Consider the following 18,663-nt stretch of genomic DNA (forward strand, 5'->3'; position numbering starts at 1 on the left):
AGTAAAATGTTTGGGTGTTGTAAAGAGCTTAGAAGTGGAAGCATATGATGCAAAGGCAGTGGTTGATTTTCATGTGATGCCAGCAGGGTTGGGAGCATATCCTATTATACTGGGCAGACCATGGTTACGTGCAGTGGGAGCTGTTCAAGATTGGCGACATGGTACGATTAGCCTCTATGGAAAGACAGGTACCAAGAAGCTTTATAATATGGACACAAGGAAACAATTAGAGGAGCTTTATGAAGATCAGGATGAGTCTAGTGATGAAGAATCTTCCACGGTGACAGATGAGGACAGTGATAGCACTACCAGCAGTGATGAGGATGCTGATGTTGCATTTCTTTTGATGGACAAAGAAATCCAGGAGTTTGGTTTAGTTGCATTTGCGAATGAGGTTGAAGATGAAAGTGAAGGGCCTTATGAAGTGATTGAAGGGCTGATGCAAACCAAGGTTGAGTTGTCAAAGAAGTAGGAATTGATGACAGAAATGATCAGTGGAGACCTCTCAGCTATGGAGAAGGATATTTATTTGCACATGTTGGCTAGTTTTCCTGATTTGTTCATTAGTTCATATGAAGAGATCAGAGGGTTCAAGGGCGAAGAGATGCATATAGAGCTGAAAGAAGGTGCTAAGATAGTGCCGCAAAGGCTAAGAAGGATGGGTCAAGAGCAAATGGAAGCCTTGTGAGAAGAGGTGGAAAAGTTATTGAAGGCAGGGTTCATAGTCCCTGTGGAGACCACATAATGGGTGAGTCTAGTTGTAGTCAATCCAAAGAAAGATGGGAAGTGGAGGATTTGTGTAGATTTTAAACCCTTAAACGCAGCCACTAAGAAGAACCCATATCCTCTTCCATTCATCGATCAGATCTTGGATTCAGTGGCAGGTTATGAGAGGTACAGTGTGTGTGATGGTTTTTCAGGCTATTTTCAATTGAAGATTGCTCTTAAAGACCGCACAAAGACCACTTTTATTACGCCATGGGGCTGCTATTGCTACACAGTATTTCCATTTGGGTTGTCAAATGGACCTTCCTTCTATCAAGAGAGGGCAAATTGGGTGTTGGAACCATTCATTGGTAGTTGTGTTAAAGCTTTTATGGATGACTTCTATGTTTATAGCAGTAGGGCTGAACACCATGAGAAGATGCATATGGTATTGGCTCGATATGATGAATATGGAGGACAACTAAATCCAAAGAAATGTCATCTAGCACAGCCAAGGGTGAAGTTATTGGGCCACATGGTGTCAGAAAATGGCATTGAGGCTGATCCAAACAAGGTTAAGTCTATTATTCTTCTTTCATCACCTACGAGTACGAAGCAATTGGCAACCTTTATACACAAAGTGAAGTACATGGCAAGGTTTATTCCATTGTCTTCTCAGATTCTTTATCCATTACAACAAGTGGCAAAGCATGATCCATTGCAATGGGATGACAAGTGTGAAGAAATGTTTCAAGAGGTGAAAGAGGTGTTAGGGGGGTTGTCAGCCATGCAGGCTCCTGATTGGGAGAAAGTTTTTTATGTAAATCCCTCAGTAGGGGATGATGCCATTGGAGCCATGCTCTTGCAAAAGGGGAAGGGTAGCCATTATATGAGGCCAATGTACTGTGCAAGCCGAGTAAAGTTGGTAGCAGAGAGAAAGTTCTCGAAAGTAGAGCTAGTGATGGCCAGTGTAATATTTTCTTGTCGACGATTTCGTCATTACTTGCTACCACGACCTTTTGTTTTCTTGACGAGTTATGCCTTTTTTCCACAATTAATTAATGGCACTAACATGTCAAATGTGGTGAAGAAATGGGTAATTGAGCTGCAAGAGTTTGAGTTCTCTTTTCTAGTGGAAGATAGTACAAGGGCTACCCTAGCTGATTTGTTGACCTACAAGGAGAATCTCCTTATTGTTAAGGAAGAGGTGGTGAGAAAGGTAGTTGAAGAAGTGCCACAGATCAGCAATGCACATGTGTTTTTCTTTGATGGTTCATACAGAAAGAGCCATGATGCAGCTTCAGGGGGTATAGCACTTTATGATCCAGAGGGAAAGCTAGTATGCAAGAGAGGGTTCAAATTGGATGCTCATAGTAACAATGAGGCTGAATATGCTACTCTGGAATCCGGATTACACATTTGTTTGAAGCATGGGGTTCGAAGGTTGAGGATAAAAGGTGATTCCTTGTTAGTGGTGAAGCAAGTGCTGGGTGTGTGGAAGAGCAAGAACACCTCATTGAAGGAAATGTGCTTCAGAACTAAAGGCCTGTTAAAAAAGTTCGAAGCATGGAGCATCAGACACATTGAACGTGCTCTAAATGGAGAGGCACATGAAGCAGCTCAAGGCATGATTGGGGAGCTATTTGTGTTGAGGACCACTTTACCTCTTTATCATGGCCGGGAAAGTTTGGCTCAAGAAGAGGAGTTTTTGCTAACAGGAATTATTCCAAAGGAGATTCAGAAGTCTAAAAAGTATGGTTTTGTGCGTAGAGCATACAGGTACAAATTGATTGGTGATGTCTTATACATGAAAGGGGATGATCTCGTGTTGAGACGTGTACCTTGGCAAGAGGAGCTTTATAGAGTGTTGGAAGAGAATCATGAAGGTGCATATGGTGGCCATTTTGCTCTAAAGATCACCTTGCATAAGATTTTGCAAGAGGGGTATGTATGGCCTAGTTTGCACAAGGATGTTCACCATTGGTGTGGGTCTTGCAATAGGTGTCAAGCATTTGGGAAGAAAGTGTTGAAGCCAGAGCTACGAAAAACCATTATGGTGTTTGATGTGTTTGAAAAGTGGGGGATTGATGCAATAGGCCCGTTACCTATCACAAGCAGGGGCAAAAGCTATATTTTGACGGCAGTGGACTATCTCTCTAGATGGGCAGAGGCTATAGTAGTAAAACAGATCACTGCAAAGAATGTGGAAAAATTTGTGTATGATGAAATATGTTGCAAGTTTGGGGTGCCATTAGAGCTACTTTCAGATAAGGGGCCAGGATTTAGAGCTAAACTGATAGACTTCTTATGCGCAAAGATGAAGATTAGGCACCAGCATACCACTCCTTATTACCCACAGTGTAATAGCTTAAATGAAAGATTCAATGGTGAGTTGGTACAAATTCTTTCTAAAGTGACAGAGCACCAAGGAAAGAATTGGGATTTGGAATTTCCTAGTGCATTATGGGCTTACCGTACTTCGGTGAAGACAAGTACAGGGTTTACTCCATTTCATTTGGTGTATGGAAAGGAACTATTGCCTGTGGAGGTGGAGTTTCCTATGGTCAAGATGTTAGAAAAGTTGCTTGGGCCGCCTAGTGATGCATACAAAGAGAGGCTCTTGCAGTTACAAGACGTTCAGTTGGATAGGATGAGTGCATTGGAGCATTATGGGCAGATGCAGGATAAGGCTTTGGCAAAGATAAATGAAAAGTTCAAAAGTAAGGGTATCAAGAAACATGACTAATTTTTGCGTTACAACAATAAGTTGGACAACACCTTCCAAAAGAAGTTTCAGATTAAGTGGGAAGGCCCTTTCAAGGTAGTGGAGTGTTTTCCAAATGGTACATATCAGTTGGCTAACCTGGATGGGATTCTACATAAGTCAAGGGTAAATGGATTGCGTTTTAAATTATATCATGCCAGGCTAATGATGGTGGAGCAAGATGAGCTGTCTATGGAGCAAGCAATGTTGGTGAAGGATGAGGAGACCTGTGATGCGGCGAGTCTCATATCTCTCTTTGCTGCTGCTGATCATGAATGATCGGCTAGGGGATGGGCAAAATATGTTAGGAGTTTTTTTGAGCAAGGGATTGCACATATGTACATACACATGCATGGTGCATCGAATAAAGGGTTACCCAATTTCCATAGCCAGGAGGTTACGTGGGGCCCACGTGTGTACAGGTAGGACAGGGTGTACATAGTGCAATGATTTTCACTATTATCAGTACTAGTGTGTTTTTTCTACAATAAGGAGGAGTTGGTAGCGCGTAAAACTTCTCGAGGAAGCTATCCACGGGCTGACAACATGAGGTAAGCAGGTGCGTCAGATGGCATCGAGTGGCGTCAGGAGGTCGAACGGGGTCAATACTTGCACACGGAGAAGTATGGACACGACGTGGGTGTTTTCTTGTGATACTTATGCAAAAAGGTCATCATGAGGACCACTTTTTGGGGCCACTTCACGTGGTTGCAGGATGCATTATTGGAAAAAACTGAGTGCCAGGTGTGCGGATGATGCAAAAAGGTGACAACTATGCACTGCGAGGTCAGTTTTTGGCCTGTTCGGGGTCCGTTTGAGGTCATCTAAAAAGCCACGGGTGCCCAAATAATAAGCTAAGTGTGGGAACTGAAAAAATAGAGAGAATACCAGAAAAAAATGTGGAGAAGAGAGGAGGAACAGCCGCAAGTGTGTTTTTGCTGTTTTTGGAGCATTTTTTGGCCCTAAACTGCTCATCCGAGGTCGGATTTAAGCATTGTGCCATTGTAGGGTGGGGTTTTTGGGCGTTCCGGACGCAATGGAGCTGTCCATTTTGCCAAATTCCTCACAGATTTTTTGATGTTTTTCTGTGTAATCTTCTCCGATGAGTGAAGCCTCTGCTTAACTTTGTGGTTGTATCTGGTGTATTTCCTCAATACTATGTAACCTATTTGCCCCATTGGTGTTGGGCTGAGCTTCATTGAGTCTAAACGATACAAATTTGCCTCCTTTGAGCTGAATTGAGAGTGTGTGTGTGAGTGTGTATGTGTGAGTGTTGAGTGGGCAAGTGGGAAATCTCTCTCTTCTCACTCCGTCTGTGTGTTTCCTGTCTCGGCCAGGCTGGTTGTGTAAGCCGAGTGGTGCCCCATAATGTGTGTGTGTATCATCCCAAGAGTGTGTGTCAGGTCATTATAGAGGCGTTGTGTGTGTTTCCATCCCGCTCACAACGTGTTGATTAAGGTAAATTAAGTATCAAAATTTTATGTGAGCAAAGCTTATTACAGATATACAACACCCGACAAGGCGGCAATCGACAAGGATATACCCTACCATGGTAAGGACTATGGTTAGGGCTACAACAAGTCCTCAAGCACGACTCGAGAGTCAACAGAGATCATCACCAAGGTATGCAATAGCTTTTATTTTGGTGATCACACTTTCAAACATGCTATGTAGCTCTTGCATGCAGGCACAAGCACAGCTTGTGACAAGTTCCATACGAAGTCAACTTTTTTCCACTGCTTTGTTTGCAAAGAGCCACTATTTGGTTGAGAGATCAACATCGAGCATGGCTTGACTACACAATATTCAATCCATGCAAAAGGAACTGATACTTACAGGGATCGGCACGATCGATAACTTACTGCTCGAGGGTACAAAGTTGTTTGGCATGGCCGCTTCTTTGTCGATTTGACAAAGTTCTTTTCCTCACGTCTAGGCTTGATTGATGATGCCAAATATGTTCCACATGGCCAACTATTTGTCACCATTTTCAACAGCCGACGGTAGATGTGATTCCCGATCTCTCGCATATTGATTTTCCAAGTGCTGACATGATGGCACTTTGCAAGTATTTATGGAGGATCTTTCAGTATGCGTTAAGCCAAGGGGCAATGGCTATGAGCCAGAAGGGCTCCAGTTTATCACGTACACCTCAGTCTACAAGGATGCTAAAGTACTTATCGAAAGTATGACTTCCATTTTGAAATCTTGCATTGAGTTTTTTTTTCCTCTGGGGTATACTATGAGCACATGTCCTTGGAAGCTTTTTCCATATGCCTGCAGCATCCTTCAGGGCATGTATATGATACATATGCGAACTCTCTCTTGTGCAACACAAATGGCTATGATCTACATTTGAGCGAGCTTTTCTTCCGACATCTCGAGACAACTGGTTACAGTAGGATGACCAGGTTAGACCATGTTCAGTATTGTTTATTTGTCCATGTTTATACATTTACATTGGAAACTAATGCTTTTGTGCAAAGAAAAGTTCTTTGAATATTTTATATGAAGCAAGGCTTCTCCCTTGTGCTAAGGTACTACCCAATGACTTGGAATCATGGGCAGTGGCACACAAGTTTGAAAAACTGTCAAAATAGGGAATATCACCTCACAGAATCCCTAGCAGTTTAGACTGTCCAAGGCACTAATGGTTTTGGCTCTCACATTTGAGGCCATCACGCTCGCCAAGGGCTTTAAAATCTGTATGCAAGGCATGCTAACCAGGTGGCATGAATTCCACCGCTTCAGAGATTACGCTTCTACTATCATACCAGACACTCTGTGGTGGACAAACTAAGTTCTGGATTGTTTAAATTTTTGGTTGCTGCCAACGCAGAATACCACTAAATGGAACATAAATCTAGGACTTATTTCATAGGCAAAGTGCCATATTACGTCATTTTTGTAAAGTCACGACCCCATACATGGTAAGTGGGTCAAGGTATGGCTTGTGTTTTCTGTTCCCTCTGTCGATGAGAGTGTTATATAGGCAAATTGCTGCATGCTTATAGGATAAGCTGCCAGTCAGGCATAAGATGCGTGAGAGCACATAGATTGGGCACACCATATACAAACTCGTCACTTAAGGAAAGTTCCTCAGCCTAGCATTTTCTCTTTCTCTTTCTTATTTCTCTCCATGAATAATGAAAACTTTCTGCGCAGTTTTTGATACATTTTTTGCTTGGGAGTCAGCATGAGCCAAGGTGCTTTAACTCTCAGCTAGAAATTGGGCAAGACGCCCTCTACATTAGTCTTCATTGTTTCGTTGATTGAACACTAATGGCCATACGGGCTAAGAGTCATTATCAAACCTCGGGTATGATCCAACGGTTGGCATTCCTTGGGGGATCGTTCTTAAGACCGAACAGACCTACCCACTGGACTACACAATGACATTACTGGACAAGCAAGAATCTTGTCATTCCAGAGGTTTATGGTGTCATTTCTGCACGACATAGTTTCAATGAGACACTCAAGTCGAGTATTTGATAACCACAAACTCAACTCGGTTGATTTCTACCACGGATTTTAGATGCAACATACCGTTGTGACAACATGGCTATCCATAAAAGCTAGACTTTCCACTTGTGTGGATCTCCTGCTCTCTCTATAGCACTACGAGTGTCTATGGACGCATTGTTTTGGGGAAAGACCCCGCGGGTGCTTACTAAATCACCCCATAGTCATGGGGGATCACAGTTGATCTATTCTCGTTATACTTTCAAGGAAAGAAGTCCGCACTATACCACACGGTAGCATACAAATTCACCTTCTCGAGTTGATTCCAAATCGTTATGTACACGGTTGACTATGTTGGTTACCGTTACCTACTAATTGAGCAGTTTCTACAAAGGGTCTTACCAAAGGGTTTGACTACGTAGATTCTAATCAAAGGGTTTGGATTACAATGGCAACACCCAGCGTTTCCAGTGCAATGTTGCTTGTTTTTTCACACGTGGATGACGTGTTTCTCTGTATTTGAATACGGGTAAGTGAGCATTCACTTCAATCTCCAGGTACGCATCTATTGATTTGGTGTTATTCCAGTTTTTAGTATGCATTGCTTGATTTTTTCAAGTCATTTAAATACGCTTGAATATTTCAGGGCCATGCCAAGGGCAAGTCAAAACACGTATTTTGGGCAGTAGTGTCCAATGTACATTATGCTATTATGAATCCACTTGTAGGATTCGATTTGGCACATGTTGTCACATGAGATACAACATGGTCTTGGGATTCAAGGGGTTCGGTTTAGCCAGTGTAGAGCAATGAATGAGGGCCCCTCTCACTCTTGTCACAGAGTGTTTAGAGTTACCTCCACACACAAGTACATCTTGTACTTGACGGATGTTCTTTTTTATACATCCTCACATGAGGCATATTCCACATGTGGAGAATATGAGTCTCTCGACTGACACTGGTGCCATTATTTCAATTATGTATCACGACAAAGTCCAACTAGGTGCTGGTCAAATCTGTTTTCTAGACCATTTTCAGCACGCCGTATCAGGAGCAATTTCAGTGACCAAAAATTTTTGGATACTTAGAATGACTTGTTCACGTACAAGTACTACTAAACAACATTACAGATGGTTGTTTATGCATATAGCAAGGCTCTAAGTTGTTAATGAAAAAGTTTCATTGTTTGTACCTAGAAGTGATCAATGTTTCACCTCATTAGGAAATTTTGAACTCATTTTTGGGCCTTTTAAGAGTGCCACATCATCAAAGTTGTACAAAAGAAAGCAACCCGGTAGACCCCTCTAAATATTGCTTAGAACCCCATGATATGACCTATCATTGGAAAGTTCTTGAAAAATGGATTCTAAAGAGCCAAGGTCCGAAAAGTTTGGATGACTTCTATGAAATTTATGCCATTTGTTTTCAATCAGCCAGGTTTTGTTACCTTTGCGGTAATCTAAAATCACCTTTTTCTAGATCTACATGAAGGCAATGTCCGATACATGCATGCTATATATCAATAGATAGCATTTGAAGAGTAGATTCTAAATATCCAACCTCCAACAAGTTTGGATCTTATTTGCAAAAAAAATACCGATCCCCACTTTTTGAAAGCTATGCCACATCAACAATTCTTACAAGGCCCATTTTTGAGTCCAAACTTTTCCTAATGTTCTATTATGGTTCAGACATTTCAGCAAGGCTGGCACAAGATTGCAACTGAAAGTATTTAGTTTCTTTTCAGACCTATTTACATTCCTTAATAATCTGTGCTAGGTGCATCACATTTGCCATAAGTATTGGCAAGGATCACCATGGATATACAAGTTCAGATCTATTTTTTGCTAAATGCATGCACACTAGGTGTTATGGGCCCTAGTGTTTAGCAAAAGCTGATTTGGAACGACATGCGTATTCATCCAGTTGTTGCTTATGAAGCACTTTGCACTCTATGTGTAGTATCTCTATGAGACTACTTTAGAGTCTACCAATCACCCACAGAGGTCATGGCTCGGTTTGGGTGCTTGGGGATTTTTCAAGATAACCATGATGGTTATTCCAAACATTGTTGCTTCCTCAACACTGTTACACGATGTGTGATTCCCATTTACCAGTCATCTCGGAAGACTGTATGTAAACCGTGGGGGACACACACCTCAGTACTGTCAGTTATCCAAGGGAATAGGCAGATTACAATCTTGGGCTAAAGGCTATTCAAAGTGCATACATTAGCACCAAGCATTCCAATTAATAAGAATTTATTTCTCTTCTTGGAATTTACTTACTATCACTTAACGCATGTTGCGACTCGGTAGTCTCTTCATGTATAAGTCAGGTTCTCAATCTTGAACACTCATTAGGGTGGGGTTGTTTACTAATGATGAACTTGGAAAACAAGTCAAGGACTTACTTTCATAGAAAGTGAAAAGAGGTACTCTTTAGGGTACATCTTGGGTACATCTTTGTGTGATAACTCGTTTTGCATACTCATGTGTGTTCTACATGGAGTCTACACACTATGATTGGATAGGAATCGGTAACACAAGATGGTTGCAAATGGACAACAATGTGAAAAATCAAGATGTTACTCTTGGTTTCATTGAACCTCCTGCTGAACCATGTTCCGATCAACCAAACAGCTGGATCCATGCAGGATGCCACTTGGGAAAACATTAGTGTTCTTAAGAAAAAGTTCCCCGCTTATGTTTTCGAGGACGAAAACTCTTCTTTAAGGGGGGAGTAATGTCAAGACAACGTCAAGGCCGGACTAGGCAAGGGCAAGGCCGGGCTAGGCAGTGTGGAAAGGGAGTCCAACTAGGGGAAAGGGCGAGGGGCCATGCTATATAGTGGGTGGTTGGGCGGTGGACTCCTAAGTTCTAGTTCCCCCTGTTTTACACCCGATTTATCAAAATAATAATTGTTTTTACAAGGAGAAATCCAAAAAATGGTGTCCACATTAGCTTGCTGCTAACAACATGTGTCCCCCTTTCCCCTTTTGTGAGAGCTTTAGGTAATTAAATAAATCAATTAATCTCTCATTGGACCCCTTAGTCTTCTCGCCAATAGGAACCAGGCAAACCATTGGGCTGTTGAATGCTCATTGGACCCCTTGAGAGACTGTCCAATAGTCTTCTAGAGAGGTTGATTTCTATTGGTTCTTTTATCAAGTGTTTTAAAATAAATTAAACTAAAAGTATTGTAGCCCACCTCTATGGCCATCCAATAGGATTTGAGTGTACCTTGGGGGCAACTAGGCTAGGGAGCTGACATGTGTCCCCTATTCCCTTTGTGTAAAGGGAGCCTGTGAATGTGTGTGTGTGTGTGTGTTTCTCTCTCATCCCCTACTAAAAGAGATCGCCCCCTCCTATGTAGGGATGTAGGAAGACTTTGTGTACACTTACAAAGCATCCAAGATCCCTAAGGTTTGACCATTGGACTTTACATTGAATTTTGGAACCTTAGCATTTTGGAAGTCTTAATGGGTTGAACCTTAGGGTCTTTGAAGCCCATTGTTGCACATTGCTCTTTTGCAGATGCCCCCCCCCTTTGGATCCCTACTCAAGCCAGTCTGCCAGCTTAACCAATATTCTAGCTTTTTCTCCCCTGGTACTTCCCCATATTAAATGATCAGTTTAACAAGAGAAAATCATTTAGGAAAGTTAGATATTAGTTATTATGACATTACCTCTCTTTTGAAATCATAGTCATCCTCGACTACGGGGTTAGAGAAGATAAAGCCTATTCATTAGTCGTTGTTCTAGCGACTAGAGGATCCCTACCTTACCCTACGAAATCGTTCCAGAATGGATGACTAATCCATTTGGCGCTTGAGAGCCTAAGCTGCCGCAAGCATGTCTGCACATTAGTCCTATCAATCTTCCATAGTGGAGTGACAAGCTCTACTTGGTGTTTGGGAGACGTTGTCTCTGCAAACTTGATTCTAAGCATGCATACTACTTAACATTTGTGCACAATAAAGAAAAAGAGACTCTTATAAAAGACAAAAACTTTGTTCATTTTAAAAATTTGTACATTTGCTTACTCTAGGGAAGCATTGTAAGCATTGACGAGGTTTAGGTTATCCTTTAATTGTATGCCTTGCATCCATCTAGCATCTTCAAAAGGATAGCTCTTAAACTTAATAAGATATCGTCGGATAATCTTACTGCCTCTCAATACCTTGTCTTCATGTCGAAGAATGAACGTGGGCTGCAGCGCCTCTTCTTGGTCCTCCATCTCCGGTGGGTCTTCAATAGTTTGTTCTTGAGGTGGCTCTCCTTTGTAAGGCTTTAATAGGCTCACATGGAAAGCATTGTGTATGAGCCAATGACTGGGCAACTTAAGTTGATAGGCCATCTTGTTGATTGGTCTAAGAATCTGGAAGGGACCATAGTACCTTTTTGCTAACTTAGCATAGTACTTTTGGTGTCCCGTAGGATTCTTGCTTGTCGTGTGCCTTAATCGAGCCTTTGGGAATTTCAGCAAGACCCAATCATTTTCTTTAGAGGCTTGGGCTCTTCTGTGCTTAGCAGCAACAACATTTTGCCTTTGTTGTGAGATAGATATAGAATCCTTAATCTTTTGGAAAGATTCTTGTAGGTCTCAGCTATACTCATCTGTAGAGAAGATCTTCCCATGTACCTTAAGTAGCAAGGGACTTTTTGATCTTCCCTCAATTACCTCAAAAGGTGCTTCTCCCATGGAGGTATGTACAGTATTATAGTAGGCATACTCCACTAAGGGTAAGTACTTCTCCTATTGGGACCTTTGATCTACTTCCATTACGTAGGCTTTAAGTAGATCCAGAATTGTTACGTTAGCTATTTCACTTTGACCATCCGTTTGCGGGTGATAGGCCGAAGAGAAATTTAGCCTTGTCCCTAAATTCTCAAAGAGACCCTTCCAAAAATTATTGGTCATTGTAGGATCTCTATCCGACACTATGGACATCGGCAAGCCATGGTACTTGAAGATTTGTGATATGAAGAGGGTTGCCATTTGATGGGCCTTGATAGTCTTTTTGACAAGTATAAAATGAGCTTGTTTGCTGAACCTGTCTACTATCGTCCATACTTTTGTATTCTGATGGATAGACTTGGGAAATCCAAAGATAAAATCCATGGATATGCTCTCCCATGGTGAATTAGTGATTGGAAATGGTTGAAGCAATCTAGGTTGCTTCCCTCTATCAAACTTCGTCTTTTGGCATACCACACATTTCGAAACATACTCTTGTATGTTTGCTTTCATGGCAAGCCAATAGAAATATGTTTCAATCCCTTTTGGGGTAGACTGAATCCCTCTATGCCTCGCATAAGGAGGAGCATGAGATTCATACATTACTTTCTCACGTAGTGAGAAAGTAATGTATGAATCCCTCTCTGCCCCGATGAATCCCTCTAAGACAACATCTTTTGACAAAGCATCACTAAAATCATCACAATCCCTTCTTACATGGTCTGTACTATCACACCAAATACATCTATTAACAAATCCTTCTTTGGGCTATTGTCTTTGCCTAGGAAATGGCCTTGATGGTTTGCCTTTTTCTTCAAGCTTTGCAAGCTTCACCTTCAAGTCACGCATTCCCTTCACAAGCTCATCTAGCATGGACTCATCAAACTTAGGAGCATAAAAGTAGGCTTTACCATTTTGTCAGAAGTTGAGGTTGAAGGACTTGTAGTGTTTACTACCATCTTGTCCCTTCTTCTTTGTCGTTTGGCAAGCAACGAGACAGCACCTTCAACTTCATTCCAGTCGGTCTTTAGTCCTTGCTCAGCATATTTATCTTCAAGAAGAAGCTCCAAATTTTCTTGAAACTCTTTACCTTCAGCTTGTAAGAAAATATATGTCTTCTCTGCATCTAGTGTGGCCCTTTCTGTCCTTGTGAGTTGTGCATAGCGCCGCTCAAATTCCCTAAGTAGCTCTGTTATTGATAGTCCTTGCTTTGGCTTGACTACCCATTCTAAGAATGTCCTTTTGGTTACTCTCTCAGAGTCCTCCATGAAATATTCCTCCTTTAAAGCTACTTTGAGTTCTTCCCAATTTCTCCCATGCCCATCTTTAATTGCCCTAACATGCTCCCTAATTTCTGGAGCAACAACTAGCTCAAAGCTTTGAATCATCTCACCTTCTGACACGCGATGCAGCTCCATCTCCTTCACATACTCGCGTAAGTACTTGGTTACATCTTTGCCATTGAATTGATCCATTCTGTTGACGTCCTCTTGTATGGCCTTCATTGCTGAAATCTCCCTTCTTTCAGTGGCATGTTGTTGTTGCATGAACATTGCAAATGCTTGAAACATTTGCATTGTTGTTGGGTCAAAATGCATACCCTGTTGATCAACATGATCACCCATGGTTACGCACAAACTCTCACCCTTGCAGCGAGGCGGTCCGGGGCAGGCACCAAGAGAGGCGACCTCTAAACACCTCTCAAGGCTCCCGTGCTGCTCAATTGGGGTTGGGGCAAGCACAATCAAAGATAACAACAACCCACAACCAGAAACCAATACAAGAAAAGGGGCACCACCTAGTTGTAGATGCGAACTAGGACGCACGTGATATCTCCTTGTACTCAAACACACAAATAGAGGGGAATCCAAGATAGCCACACACACCAAACACAAACATTCACCACGCCAGAGAGAGGTAAAGATCACAAATCAACTTGAGCAACTCGGTCTTAGCCTTAAAGACTAGATGCACACAAAGCTTGATGAGAAATAGAGAGACAACACAAAACTTGACCTTGTTGCCAATACACAAATTGTCTTACAGTCACGGGAGCCCTCTCACCGAGCACCCTCTTACAATTGACTTTTTAGGCAAACAATTCAACAAGCCCTCAAACCACCAAGCATGAAATGGGACAGCAAACTTCAAGGACAATATACCTTCAACCACCTAATGAGCCAACTTATCAAGTCAATTTGGAGAGAAGAGTAGTAGTTGCAGCATACAATTACACCCAAAACTATGAATCTTATTTATGGACAAGAGTAGGCTACAATTGTGATGCAGAGTATAGTATCACTCCACTCTTCTAGATAGCATACTTAACTTCAAACTTCTCCATGCACCTATGTGTAGTGATGGAATAGAGCACTCACAATGCACACACTCTACACAACTAGGCTTGAAGAGTGGTGTGTTATGTGTTGAGAATGGTGTGTTGTGGTGTGATCATGTGGTGATTTACAAGGGAGAGAAGGGATCTATTTATAGGTTTTAGAAGCCCCGATTAGGATTAGGCCTAATCAAGTTTATTTGAAGGAATAAAAGATTATGCATATTTTTATTTTTTTAAATGAGGGTGGGTCTCTCTTGTCCTTTGAGTCACATGGATGTGGGCTCAAAGGAAGAGAATTATTGAGGATGAAAGGAGAGAGGGATTGAGTGAATAATTTGGGAGTGCCTACTCTAGTAGAGGGTGCATTTTACAATAAGGTTAGTGGTTAGTAGTTAGTAATTATCACTAAAAAATATTACAAAATCATTCACCAAATGGTGAGATATATGATGAGAAAAGTTAGAGAAGGGATAAGCTTGTAAAGCAAGGTTGAAGCTTTGGAGAAGTTGACATTCACCTCTTTACAGCACTGGTAGAAGAAGCGGTCAGCATGGCGAAGTTGCACGTGTTGATGAAGCTATGTTATCTCGAAAATTTGGATAATTCATGATAAAAGCCTTTATTTGCAGAGGTTAACCTTGGATTTTTGCTGATTTTTTGAAGTTCTTTACAAAGCTGAAGAGAGTATGGTAATATGGACATATATGTAGAGAGAAAGGGGAACACATAGGGTGTAGAAATGGAGGATCAAGGCTATGGAGGTGTGAGAGAAGTGGCAATGGTGAAGATGATGAATTAGGACATGGGAGTTGTAGGTTTGGGAGTGGGAAGGAGAAGGAGTGTGTAAGAGTGGGAGAAATAGGAAGATTTTTTGGTGTATGAGGTGGCAGTTTTGAAGTCGGCCATAAATTTCATGTAAAATCTCCCTTGACTTCAAAATTTCTGAAAACATTATGGAAAATACTTCAGTTCACGAGCTACATTTTGTCTTTTGGAAGTATTATCAAATTCGGATCATAAAAAGGTGCCAAAATTCGAGAAAAAAGTTGTCCCTGCAGCACCTAATAAAGCTTGAATTGGGCCACTATTTGATTCTTTTTCCTTTGTAGTCTTCCAAGTGAGCCCCCCATACATCAACCATGACCTAATATTGCCAAGGAGCTTGCACACATGTATGGTATAGGATAAGTATCAAATCTAATATATACTTGTGGGGTAAGAAGATAGGCTAGCTAGTCATGAAAAATGGATACATGGGATGCATGGTGGCAAAAATATATAAAATAAAGGAGGAAAATCATGAGGGAAGGGACCCTCACTTATTCTCTACTTTGAGTAATTCATGGAATTTATTTGAAGATAAAATCTATGTACTTGTGAATATTTAACTAGGAGGGATGGAAAAAAAAATATGACGAAGCCGATAAGGTTATTGGTGAATTTTTACAATGAAGTCACATAAAGGTTTTTCAAGGCTTGTGTGAGTTGAGCTTAAGGGATAGAATGATAGTAAAATATGTATAAGAAATGACACGCGATGGAAGCTAGCATACTTCGGCCTGATAACACACACCTAGGAATATATATTTATATAAATACAAAAAAAATTGAGAAAAAAAACCTTTATACTTAGGTCCTTTATTTGATAGAAAATATTTACATATAAAGAGGACCGTAATATTATAAATTTATTTTTTTGTCTTCTAACCCAATGACTCGCTCAAAGATTTGATATAAAAAAATATGATAAAAACCTAACCACACGCACACTATTTAAAATGAAAAAGCGAGCCTAGTCATTGTGCTACGGTATTTTTGTGGGGTGAAGTAGCTTCTTAAAATTATTTTATGAGAGCCGAAAAACGGCTATCAGCAGTTTCGCGTCGGGTTTACCAAAAATATGTCAAGAAGTAGGCACTCTTGCCAGAAAGGCACCGGGCCTCTTGCTGTGAGAGTTTGTGAGGAAGCTCAAGGGTTATGAGAAAGAGCTAAGATGTAGATAACATAGCTTCTAGAGCTAAAGAAGAAATGTAGCCAAAGAATCCGCTCACTTTTCCTTACAAACACACACGTGATGGAAAGAACTCATGAAAGATAGTCAGAACAAAACAAAAATGAAAACATCGAGATTACGATCATATCGTATCATGGGTAGGATAAAAGGGTTAATGGATGAGTTAATGATATTTAATCTTTGTTGTCCAAATAAGCTACGGCTTGCTCTTTGGAACTGTAGCTTTGTGCTTACTATAATGTATATGTTTTGTCTAGCGATGGGGATTAGTTGTGAGTACAAATCCTCTTGATTCATAATAAAATAACCACACTCACATCAAAAGAGAAGTTATAGTCAATAATAGGTAGTATGATGGGATCTGGTGAGAGAAGTATTTCGTTGAGCCTTTCAGGACAAAAAAGAAACACTATGTGTTGCTGAAAGTGAATTTTTCGACTAATCCAAATGTTGACCCTAATAGATTGCACAGAATGGAAATGAAAGAAATCGCCTCTATGTGGATTATGGTTATTCATTGATGATATACTTAGTATGTTCAAAGATAAAGGTGTGAAAGAAGTGAAAGGAGAAGAAGAAGAGAGTTTCTCTCCCAAGCCCTATTGTTGCCCTTAGGCAATAAGGATACTGCGGGGAGAGAAGTACCTTGTGCACATAATTGTTTCCCGCAAGAAGGTTGTGCCCGTTACATTGACAAGATTGCTGCTTGAATACCTTCCAATGAAACAATTAGGACACAACAAGAGAGATGAAAGGAGGAGTAAAGATAGAATTAGAGATAGATCTAAGTGTGGTGGTGGTATTAAAGACAAATAATGAGAGATAGAGAAGGAGTTAAAGACAAGTATTGGACTAGATATGCAAATGAAAGAAAAACTAGCAACATATATTTTACATGAGAGCAATCGCCACCACCTTAATGGAGAGAGAAGATGAGGCAAGACTTCAGCCTTTCTTCAAGAGAAAGTGTGGCACTAAGATGAGTGTGTCACTATGGAATTGAGCTATTCTCACTCACTCATAACTTGCCCCCAATGAAGAGAAGGTTGCCCTTTTTATAGGTGAGGGAGCCATGCTTTACATAATCACTTGATTAGGCTAAAGAGTTAGCCCAAATCAAACGTTCTTTGGATATTTCTTAAAATGGGAAATATTATGACTCAAAATATCATGAAATTCAGCATTTTTGGTCTTTGAGGCTCCATGTGGGTGCATGATGTATGTGGGCCTCACCTAGGCATCTTCTGTGTGGCTCCAGTAGGGGGTCCCAACTTGTGTGTCTTGTCCTTCAAGGCATCTTTGAGGTGTCACATTCACATGCTTGTGTCTTTTATCCTCCAAATATATTATTTTATGGAAAAATACCAAGATTAACTCTTTTCACTTGATTCACTTGTTTACCATCTCTTCTTGCAGTGTAGTTGTGAGAGGGTTTTTCACTGGTTTCCCTATAACTTTTGACCTGTAACTCGGATTGACATGCTTCAAAAGGCAAAATTGGCCTACTAAAAGAGATTGACTTGGTTTTGGACTTTTTTCCATGCCCTTATGTTGGGATTTTCAAATTGGGATGGTCCAAGAAGCTTTGGATCTTCCTTTTCATAAAGTCTTCTAGTAGGCCCTTCCCTCTTGTATGTATCCAAGAAGGTATGCATTATTGAAGGGTTATATTATTAAATAAATGTGAAAAGAAGAAAATAATTTATATATGGTAGGGTATAGCTAAGATATTAAAAGAAATATACAAATGCTTTTCCCCCAGACAAAAAGAGGCACAATCATTGATACTTCTCTTGTAGTACTTTCTAATAGTACATTTATATTACTTCAAAGGTAATACTAAGGTATGGTAGAAAGCTTTTATTTATGCATATGAGTATTATATGAAGTATACTTATGCGTCAAAAAGTCACAAGATAAATCGTTTAATGTCCGTTCCCACTATATACGTGCCACAGCACGACAGCGTGTGTCTGATACTATCAACCTAGGAGACAATTGTGAGATATTTAATGAAGAGGATGTCCCTAAGGATAACCAAAGTGAGAAGACTACATCCACAAAACTAGCACAAGTGGGAATGGCTGCTGCGGCACCACTCTCAGCCATAGAAGATATGCTAAAAAGAATGAATGACATGATGAACAATATGCAAAAAGCACCCATGAGAGGACCAGGACAGGGGATATCCCCACAAGGACAACCAATTAGTCCACAAGAATGGTGTGCAATTGAGGGTAAATGGACTAACCATGAGAGCCACGAGTGCTACTTCAGACCAAAGTATGATGGAAATGTTCAATACGTGCCCATGAGGCCACAAGGACAACCCATGTATAGATATCAGCCTAATATGGCTCAAGTTCAAAGACTACCAATGGGTATGGAGAGACCTCAACCTGTGTTGGGACAACAACCTCCTTATCCAGGACATAATGCGGTGCATGTAAAGTACATGTACTCAGAAGGAGTCGTAGATGAACAAGCATTAGTGCCTGTTACAACCTATGCAGAGTCTAGTCCATCTACAGTAATGGTAGAGGGAGATTGGTATAGTCCACAACCACCACCAATGGAGGAAACCATGACTTATGCTCCATCAGAGCTTGCACCAATGTATTATGTAGCTAATCAAGGTGT

Source organism: Adiantum capillus-veneris, chromosome 6, assembly GCF_014529385.1.
Source record: "Adiantum capillus-veneris isolate H3 chromosome 6, ASM1452938v2, whole genome shotgun sequence".
Lineage (NCBI taxonomy): Eukaryota > Viridiplantae > Streptophyta > Polypodiopsida > Polypodiales > Pteridaceae > Adiantum > Adiantum capillus-veneris.